This window comes from Mirounga leonina, unplaced genomic scaffold (genome assembly GCF_011800145.1).
Source record: "Mirounga leonina isolate KUSES-001 unplaced genomic scaffold, KU_Mleo_1.0 Mir_115, whole genome shotgun sequence".
Classification (NCBI taxonomy): Eukaryota; Metazoa; Chordata; class Mammalia; order Carnivora; family Phocidae; genus Mirounga; species Mirounga leonina.
This window is the reverse complement of record NW_023270268.1, coordinates 51,902,760-51,912,663: the sequence shown is the minus strand read 5'-3', so window position 1 is coordinate 51,912,663 and position 9,904 is coordinate 51,902,760.

Genomic DNA, 9,904 nt, shown 5'->3' with positions numbered 1-9,904 from the left:
TTTTTTTTTTTTTTGGCTTTTCAGAATAAAGCTGATATGATCATTCTTGTCCATGTCTTGATTAGTTTTAAAAACTGAATGGAGCACTGGGTGTTATATGCAAACTATGAATCATGGAACACTACATCAAAAACTAATGATGTAATGTATAGTGATTAATGTAACATAATAAAATAAAAAAAATTAAAAAATTGATTTAACATTCAGCTATTTTTTAATCTTATTGTCATTGAGATTCGGAAAACCTTTCTCTACAGGCAATAATTTCACAAGGAGGATTTTCCTATTGAGTCAACACTTTCATGTTCGTGACTGTCTCTGTTTCTTTTGTGGATAGAAGAAACACTTTTTTGCTTCTTCTAAGAAATGAAAAATTTTAGAATCATTGAGCCTAAAACAAGTTGAAGAGTAGAAAGTATTCTTTAAGAAATACTGTTGAGGTCATCTGTTCTCAGACACTGTTTAATGTGACTGTCTACAGTGCTATTTTAAAAGTTATTTTTAAATCTTTGATAAGATTTGGAGAGAATTCAAGCTGTGGGTGGATGTCCCGCTGTGAAGGCAATGATTTGAGAAGTCTGTCTAGGGGTTGAGGGATTATTTTGGAAAACATTAAGAACTTGAAATGCCTTCATCCCTTTGTCATATGCTTAGATGCTTTTTTTATTTGAAATGTAGAAAAAAAAATCTGCTTCCATCTTAGAAGAATTGTTTTTAATTTTTTTTTTAAAGATTTTATTTATTTATTTGACAGAGACAGAGACAGCGAGGGCAGGAACACAAGCAGGGGGAGTGGGAGAGGGAGAAGCAGGCTTCCTGCCGAGCTGGGAGCCCGATGTGGGACTCGATCCCAGGACCCCGGGATCATGACCTGAGCCGAAGGCAGTCGCTCAACCAACTGAGCCACCCAGGCGCCCGAATTGTTTTTAATTTCAAGGCCATGTAAGTTTTAATGCTATCTGGGGTATATATTTGGGGGTAACAATATAAAGGGCAACAGGGGGTTAGTTATGAGTAGCTCCAAGCTATACCTGGTTTTCTCCTAATTCCTATCTCCCTTACCTGGCAACGCCCGCGGGACACAGTCTCCAGCCAGGCTCACACTCCTGACTGGCCCTGGCAGCCCACTGGGAGAAACTGAGTGACCCAGGCCCGGGGAGGATGCTGTGGTCTGCTGCTCTTAATAATAAAAGCTGAAACGCTGAAACCTACTATGTGCTACGCCCATTGATTCATGACAGTTCCATTACTATATTACAGAAGTAAGTAAACATGGGCTTTAGAGAGTTAAGTAATCTGTCTAAGGACATAGCGGAAGTAGTGGAGTTGGGGTTGAAAACCAGCTTGTCGGGGGGCGCCTGGGTGGCTCAGTCCTTAAGCGTCTCCCTTCAGCTCAGATCATGATCCCAGGGTCCTGGGATCAAGTCCCACATCGGGATCCCTGCACCGTGGGGAAGCCTGCTTCTCCCTCTCCTACTCCCCCTGCTTGTGTTCCCTCTCTCGCTATGTTTCTCTCTGTCAAAAAAAAACAAAAAAACAAAAAAACAAAAAAACAACCAGCTTGTCTGACTGTAGACTCTGGGCTCTTATTAATACACCAGGCGAACCTGTGCTAGCACTTAGTAGGACTGTCTCCTTTCCCTCCAGTTGAGGGCGGGGTTATACCTAGAGCTGGGGTCAAAAACAACAATAGAGGCCAGGCAAGTAATATGCATGAGGGAAGTGGGATCGGTAAGATGCTAAGAATTAATAATCAAAAGAACAACAGACGTTTATTGGTTACCACTGTGTGTCTGGCAACTCTAAGTGCTTTACATGTTTTAACGCCCTCAATCCCCTGAACAATCTCATGAGATGGGCACTATGATTACGGCCATTTTACATGAGAGGAAGCTGAGGGTCACAGAAGAGGAAGGGCTTGCTCAAGGTCACACATCCAGGAGTCTGGCCCAAGGACCAGCATTCTTGTCCCCATGCCGGATAGCTATGGGTTCCTGCAGGGGTGCACAGCAGGGCACTGGTGGGACATGCTTCCAGCAAAGGGGGACACTGCTATTCAGCTCCAGATGATTGCGCTGCAGAAATTCATGCCCACTGGTAATAACGGAATTTCACACGAAATCTCCCAATTTTTAAAAGTTAGCAATTAATTAAAAACAAAATACCTGAGCAGGGCAAATAAGACAAGCCTGTGGGCTGAATCTGGCCCCCAGGCTTCGGTCTGTGATCTAGTTACGGAGAGAGTGAGTTTTCATGGCATGAAAGGACACCCGAGCCCAGCGACATCCACATATTGGCTTCTGAACGTACCTCAGGACTGTGTTGACAGTGAGTCCTGTGTGGTGAGAGCTGAGAAGTGTCCTGACTCCTCACAAAAGGCCTTTGTGAATGGACACCAGTCACCACCACATCGCTGGCTGTCCGGATCTTAAAATATCAGGGCCGTGAGGCAGTAGTTTCCTTCTACAGGATATTTAGATTACAAATTAATGTTTTCATCCGGGTTGTGAAAGTCTAGTGTAAATTTATCAGGTTCTGGGTGCTATATTACCTTTCTAATTCTGTTCAGTCTTAAAGTGGACCTGAAATCATCTTGTCTGTGCCCTATCCGCTTGTATTCCAATTTTTTATTTATTGAAGACTGTCCGCCCTGTACTGCTTTGGAAAAATTGGAATCTAGCAATGTATGTAATAAAATTTCAAAAACCCATTTATCCATGTAAAAATAATCTGGTAAACTAAATGTGATTGGATGCTTCCAAGATTCTTTTCCCTCTTAATATTTGTCACCGGCCAGCATGTATAGGGGAGCCATAGCTTGCCTTCATTTATTTATTTATTTATTTAAAAAATTTTATTATGTTATGTTAATCACCATACATTACATCATTCGTTTTTGATGTAGTGTTCCATGATTCATTGTTTGCATATAACACCCAGTGCTCCATTCAGTACGTGCCCTCTTTAATACCCATCACCAGGCTAACCCATCTCCCCACCCCCCTCCCCTCTAGAACCCTCAGTTTGTTTCTCAGGGTCCATAGTCTCTCATGGTTCATCTCCCCCTCCGATTTACCCCCTCTTCATTCTTCCCCTCCTGCTATCTTCTTCTTCTTCTTCTTTTTTTTTTAACATATAATGTATTATTTGTCTCAGAGGTATACAGGTCTGTGATTCATCAGTCTTACACAATTCACAGCGCTCACCATAGCACATACCCTCCCCAGTATCCATCACCCAGCCACCCCATCCCTCCCACCCCCCACCATTCCAGCAACCCTCAGTTTGTTTCCTGAGATTGAGTCTCTTATGGTTGGTCTTCCTCTCTGGTTCCATCTTGTTTCATTTTTCCCTCCCTTCCCCTATGATCCTATGTCTTGTTTCTCAAATTCCTCATATCAGTGAGATCATATGATACTTGTCTTTATCTGATTGATTTATTTTGCTTAGCATAATACCTCTAGTTCTATCCACATTGTTGCAAATGTCAAGATTTCTTTTTTTTTTTTTTAAGATTTTATTTATTTATTTGACAGAGAGAGACACAGTGAGAGAGGGAACACAAGCAGGGGGAGTAGGAGAGGGAGAAGCAGGCTTCTCGCTGAGCAGGGAGCCTGATGTGGGGCTTGATCCCAGGAACCTGAGCTGAAGGCAGATGCTTAACAACTGAGCCACCCAGGTGCCCCTGGAGATTTCGGTTTTTTTTTTTTTTTTTTGATGGTGTATAATATTCTATTGTATGTATATACCACATCTTCTTTATCCATTCATCTGTCGATGGACATCTTGGCTCTACATAGTTTGGCTATTGCGGACATTGCTGCTATAAATATTGGGTTGCACGTACCCCTTCAGATCACTACATTTGTATCTTTAGCGTAAATACCCATTAGTGCAATTGCTAGGTCATAGGGTAGCTCTATTTTCAACTTTTTGAGGAACCTCCACACTGTTTTCCAGAGTGGCTGCACCAGCTTGCATTCCCACCAACAGTGTAGGAGGGTTCCCCTTTCTCCACATCCTCGCCAACATCTGTCATTTCCTGACTTGTTAATTTTAGCCATTCTGACTGGCATGAGGTGATATCTCATTGAGGTTTTGATTTGGATTTCCCTGATGCCGAGCGATATTGAGCACTTTTTCATGTGTCTGTTGGCCATTTGGATGTCTTCTTTGGAAAAATGTCTGTTCATGTCTTCTGCCTATTTCTTGATCGGATTATTTGTTCTTTGGGTGTTGAGTTTGATAAGTTCTTTACAGATTTTGGATACTAGCCCTTTATCTGATATGTCATTTGCAAATATCTTCTCCCATTCTGTCGGTTGTCTTTTGGTTTTGTTGACTGTTTCTTTCACTGTGCAAAAGCTTTTTATCTTGATGAAATCCCAATAGTTCATTTTTGCCCTTGCTTCCCTTGCCTTTGGTGATGTTTCTAGGAAGAAGTTGCTGCGGCTGAGGTTGAAGAGGTTGCTGCCTGTGTTCTCTAGGATTTTGATGGATTCCTGTCTCACATTTAGGTCTTTCATCCATTTATTTTTTATTTTTAAAGATTTTATTTATTTATTTGACAGAGAGAGACACAGCGAGAGAGGGAACACAAGCAGGGGGAGTGGCAGAGGGAGAAGCAGGCTTCCCACCGAGCAGGGAGCCCAATGCGGGACTCGATCCCAGGACCCTGGGATCATGACCTGAGCCGAAGGCAGACGCTTAACCAATTGAGCCACCCAGGCGCCCCAAGCCATAGGTTTTAGACAAAAAGTTTACTAGGCATTATTTTTAGAATTTTCTTTCTTTTACTTCATTTTTTCTCCTTTGGGCCTTTATATTCGTTCTGGGCATATATTCTAGGCTCTTAAGAAACCATCTTTAAGAGCTGTTATAAGTTTCTCAGGGCTGTCATAATGGAGTACAACAAACTGGTTGAAAGTGCATACCTTTATAAACTTTACAGTAGGCTTTTTGGGTATTAACCTGATTCCTTCTAACTTCTTCCTACGTTTTCTACTCTCATTCCCTCCTTTGCCCTATTTTCTTCATCGATTTGTTAAAATTTCTCTTTTATCTTGCCATATTCTATGCATTTTTATAAAACACCTGATGATTTTCTGGAAGAAAAGAATTGTAGCAATAAAGAAAATAATAAAATAGCCACTGTTAATTTGATGGTAGGGTTGGGATATTGGCCTCCGTTTGAAAACAAACTCATTATGCGATGCTTTCCAACGTGATAAAATGCCAGTGTAGATCTCAGAGTGATGTCTCTAATTGCCTAGACCTTTTTACATTAGGTATCTGCATGAGTTAGAACTCCTTTGTGAAGATAAAAAGGCCTGCTGCAAGACATTGCCCCAGTGCTGTAAGAGCTGTCAGACTGGAGGGTATCTCAGATGAGATTAACGATGTCTGCCTTAATATAAGAAGATTTAGCATAACCAAGATTATGGATTCTGCAGAAACCTGTCAGCACTCATTTATTTGGAATAAATATTATTTTTAATTAAAGTCCTAAGGTAGGTTATTCCTGAACTAATGAGATCTACAGTGATTTCCTTTGGGAATTAATTTTCTTTTTTAATTCTCATTTTGATGATTATGGTTCATTCAATCTTCTGCATGGCAGTCAGTTTTACAGGACACGCTGATTTCTAGCTAAGTGTGCTAAATAACCCTGTATTTGTTTTTACATGGCACTCTCATTTTCTTTTTTCTTTTTTTTTTAAAGATTTTATCCATTTTTTGACAGAGAGAGACACAGCGAGAGAGGGAACACAAGCAGGGGGAGTGGGAGAGGGAGAAGCAGGCTTCCCGCGGAGCAGGGAGCCCGATGAGGGGCTCGATCCCAGGACCCTGGGATCATGACCTGAGCCGAAGGCAGACGCCTAACAACTGAGTCACCCAGGCACCCGCACTCTCATTTTCTAATTATACTTATCATTTAACACAAACACTCTTATAGGTTTGTCTGTCCGACTCAGCTGTATATGGTGATATGGTGAGGTGGCTTTTATAGGATAACGTCACTCACAAGAGAGTAAAGCTTCATTCTAAGTGAAATGACAGGGAACACAAAATCAGAAAATTATAGCATTGCAATTTTAAACTATTTTTTAATTGATTCTAGTTCTTTGGTAGGCACTGTGCTGAGTGTTTTACATACAACTCTAATCCACACAGGAACTTTGCAAGATAAGAATTACCATTCTGGGTTTTTTTTGTTTTTTTTTAAATTTTTCTTTCTTTTCTTTCTTTTTTTCTTTCTTGAGAGAGAGGGCTCACATGCATGCGTTGGGGGAGAGGGGCAGAGAGAAAGGGAGAAGGGGACTCTCAAGCAGACTCCACGCTGAGTGCAGAGCCCCACTGGGGCTCAATCTCATGACCCTGCGATCATGACCTGAGCTGAAACCAAGAGTCTGCTGCTGAATGGACTGAGCCATCCAGGCGCCCTCCCCAATTCTGTTTACTAGGTGGTGGAACAGAGATTCAGGAAGTAGAGTCGATTCAGTAGACAACACAAGCCCATACCATGTCACGTGGCCTCAACAGCGGCAATCAGCCAGCTTCCAGCAGACTTGCATGTAAAGATCCGTGCTTAGTTCAACCAGATTTTCACTGGCTCCATAGGGTTGGTGTTCTGACTACTATTGCTGTGCAACAAACCACCCCCAAGCTTTGTGGTACAAAAGAGCCATTTTATGACACTCATAAAGTCCATGGGTAAGGAATTTAGACAGGGGAATGATGATGGCTTACCTCTGGGCCTCAGCTAGGGAAACTCAGAGGTTGGAGATGTCTTCACTCACATGCTGGGTGTTGGCTGCAACCTCAGATGGGACTGTCAGCCCAAACACCAACCTGGGGACTCTCCATATTGCCTGGGTTTTCTCACAACAGGGCAGCTCCTGGGTAGTTGGTCCTCTTCTAATGGCCGCTCGGGGCTCCAGGGGTTAGGATCCTGGGAAGTAGGCATGGGCCTTTCTTGAACCAGCCTTGGAAGTTATGCTGGCCACTTCTGATGCATTCTTTGGTTAAAAGCAAGTCACTAAGACTGACCCAGATTCAAGGAAGGGGACTTAGACCCCCCACCTATCAATGGGAAAAGTATCAAAGAATTTGCAGACATGTTTTAAAGCCATCACAGCATATAACAAATAGTCTACTACCTACTGCTATCTCTGGCTTACATGTTGGAGTTGAGGTTCTCATCTATCTCTCTTGTCATCCCCTTCTGCTGACTCACTTGGTTCCCAGAAATATAAGCAAGGGCATGCTCCACGCAAATGTACCTCTGTTACTAGTTGGGGCTTCTGCCCCTAATTTCTAGCTGATCTGCTACCTTGATACAAGCATTAGGAGACCTGTTTTCAACCATTTCTTCTAAAGACAGAAAGATGCAGACTATGCCTCTCATTTACCTTAGTTTTTCTTGGCTCCTCAGGAGTAAGAGCAGGCTAAAAAATTCAAATTTATTGCTTCACTCATACACAATCATGCACCTGGTTAATTCAATCTTTAGCAAATTACAATATTTGTTGACATGCCCCTGCTGGTGAAGACAGAAACCACTGATCAAAGGTTGCTTGGTAAATGTAGAATTAGAATTGAATTCAGCATTTTCCATGTGCTTACAATATAAGATGAATGAAAGGGTCTTTTTTCCCTTTCCTTTAAAGGAGACAAAGTTGAATAAAGACATGGGAACTACTTACATGTATAAAGAGGTGGTCAGGCACCAGAGAGTTACACTGATGACTTGGTGCCTCCCCGGATCCTCACCCAAGAGATCACAGCAGGACGACATAAAGTCAAGCTGAAACATGCGTGCCACATCTCTCTAAAGGTGATACATGCAGGCTCAGAGAACCACCCCTAACTGATTAGTATCAGCCTGGAATAAAGCTAAAGAACAGTAGTGATTAGGAATTCTCAGCATCTAAATGCCACTCACGTGGTGTTTGAAATGTTTACATATAAACTATTGCTGTTCCTGCTTAATATAACTTCATGAAAAGGGTGTCTAGTAGCCTTTGGAGAGCTGGGAAAGGGAACATGCCACCCAGCAGTATTCCTTGAAATTGTTTTCTGAATTAGTGGAAATTTGAATGAGTAGATGGGCTATGTAGCTGGGTTTCTTCAGGATTTTGCTAGCTATATTTTTATTTTTAATTAAGTTTCCATTATAATTCCAGTATAGTTAACATACGGTGTTTTATTAGTTTTGGGTGTACAATACAGTGATTCTACAATTCTATACATTACTCAGTGCTCATCATGACAAGTGCCCTCCTTAATCCCCATCAGCTTTTCCCCCCCTCCCCCACCCACCTCCCCTGTGGTAACCATCAATTTCTTCTCTAAAGTTAAGTCTGTTTCAGGATTTTACTGTATTTTTAAAGGAAATATTATCTTATGACTGATTCATAATTATCAGGGTATTTTCTGCTCTGACGAGCTAAAACACTACATTTCCCAAACTTTTTTGCAACAGGAGAGCAGTCATTTGATTAAGTTTCAGTTGGTGTTGATATAAACTTCCAGGTCTCTGTTAACTTCGTCTTTTTTTTTTTAATTAAGATTTTATTTATTTACTTGACAGAGAGAGACACAGCGAGAGAGGGAACACAAGCAGGGGGAGCGGGAGAGGGAGAAGTGGGCTTCCCGCGGAGCAGGGAACCCAATCTGGGGCTCGATCCCAGGACCCTGGGATCATGACCTGAGCCGTAGGCAAATGCTTAGCTACTGAGCCACCCAGGCGCCCCTAACTTCTTAGTCTTCTTAAAAGGCAGGGAGGACATCCTTTCTGCTGCCTGCATTGTGGGCATGTGGAATGTGAGAATGCTAGCTACAGCCTCAGTCAGACTGAAGCACGTGGTAGTGGCCATCGACCGAAGATGGTGGAACAAGAGCCCCAGTCCCTGACATATGACTCCATCATAACTGCCTTTAAATGTCTTTTCCTTGAGAGAGAAACATTTTTCCTCTTTAAGCCATTGTTTGTTGCTGCTATTGTTGTTATGCTATTGTTATGAAATGGCTATACTTAATTAATCCTAATTGATACACTGCCCTTGAAGATAATTTTATCAGCTTTGGTCTCAGCAGGAAACAGATGACATAGGCAAAAGCGTTTAATGAAGGTATTAAATACAGGGATGTGGACAGGGTTAAGGGCCCCAATCAGGGAGCAGTAGCTATAGGAAACTTCCAGCCCCCAGGTCTGAGGGGCAGGAGGAAGGAGCTGTGACTAGAACATGGTGAGAGATGCACCCTTGGGAAAGGGATTAGCCTCCTAGAGCTGTGACTTTAGGAAAGCAGCTATATGGCCCAGCAAAGGTACAGATACCCAATTCTTTCTGCTCCTTCCTCTGACTTCCTGCCAGTGCCGCCTATTGGCTGAACCCAGCCAAAGGCTGGAGCGCAAGGGAAACCGGGTGCTGCAGTCTATAAAGGTCAGCCTCCTGGGACACCGTGACCAATGATTTTAGGGGGACTATGGAGGGAACTGGCTGCATAAAATGCATCCTAATTATAAGGTGACTTTTCAGTTCTTAAATGATTTGAAGAAGAGAGTGATGCAATCTTAATTTGCGTAAAATAATCTAATTTGAAAGTTTATTTACTGTGGCTACTGTAGTATAAATACAAAAGGTACGTACGCTATGGCTTAGCAGGTCCACTGTTAGGAAATCTATGCAGCCGTTCAAAAAGAATGAGGCGCACAGATGTACAGCTTCAGAAAGTTATCCAAGGCATAATATCAGGGGAAAAAGTTAACTGCAGACCAATCTGTTTCCATGGTCTGGAAAGAGAGCCCATATATCAGTATCTCTACAGAGATGTATTTGTTTAAACATAGGGCAGGGCTGGGAGGGACTGTTAATAATGACCACCTGGCAGGGAGGGGGAG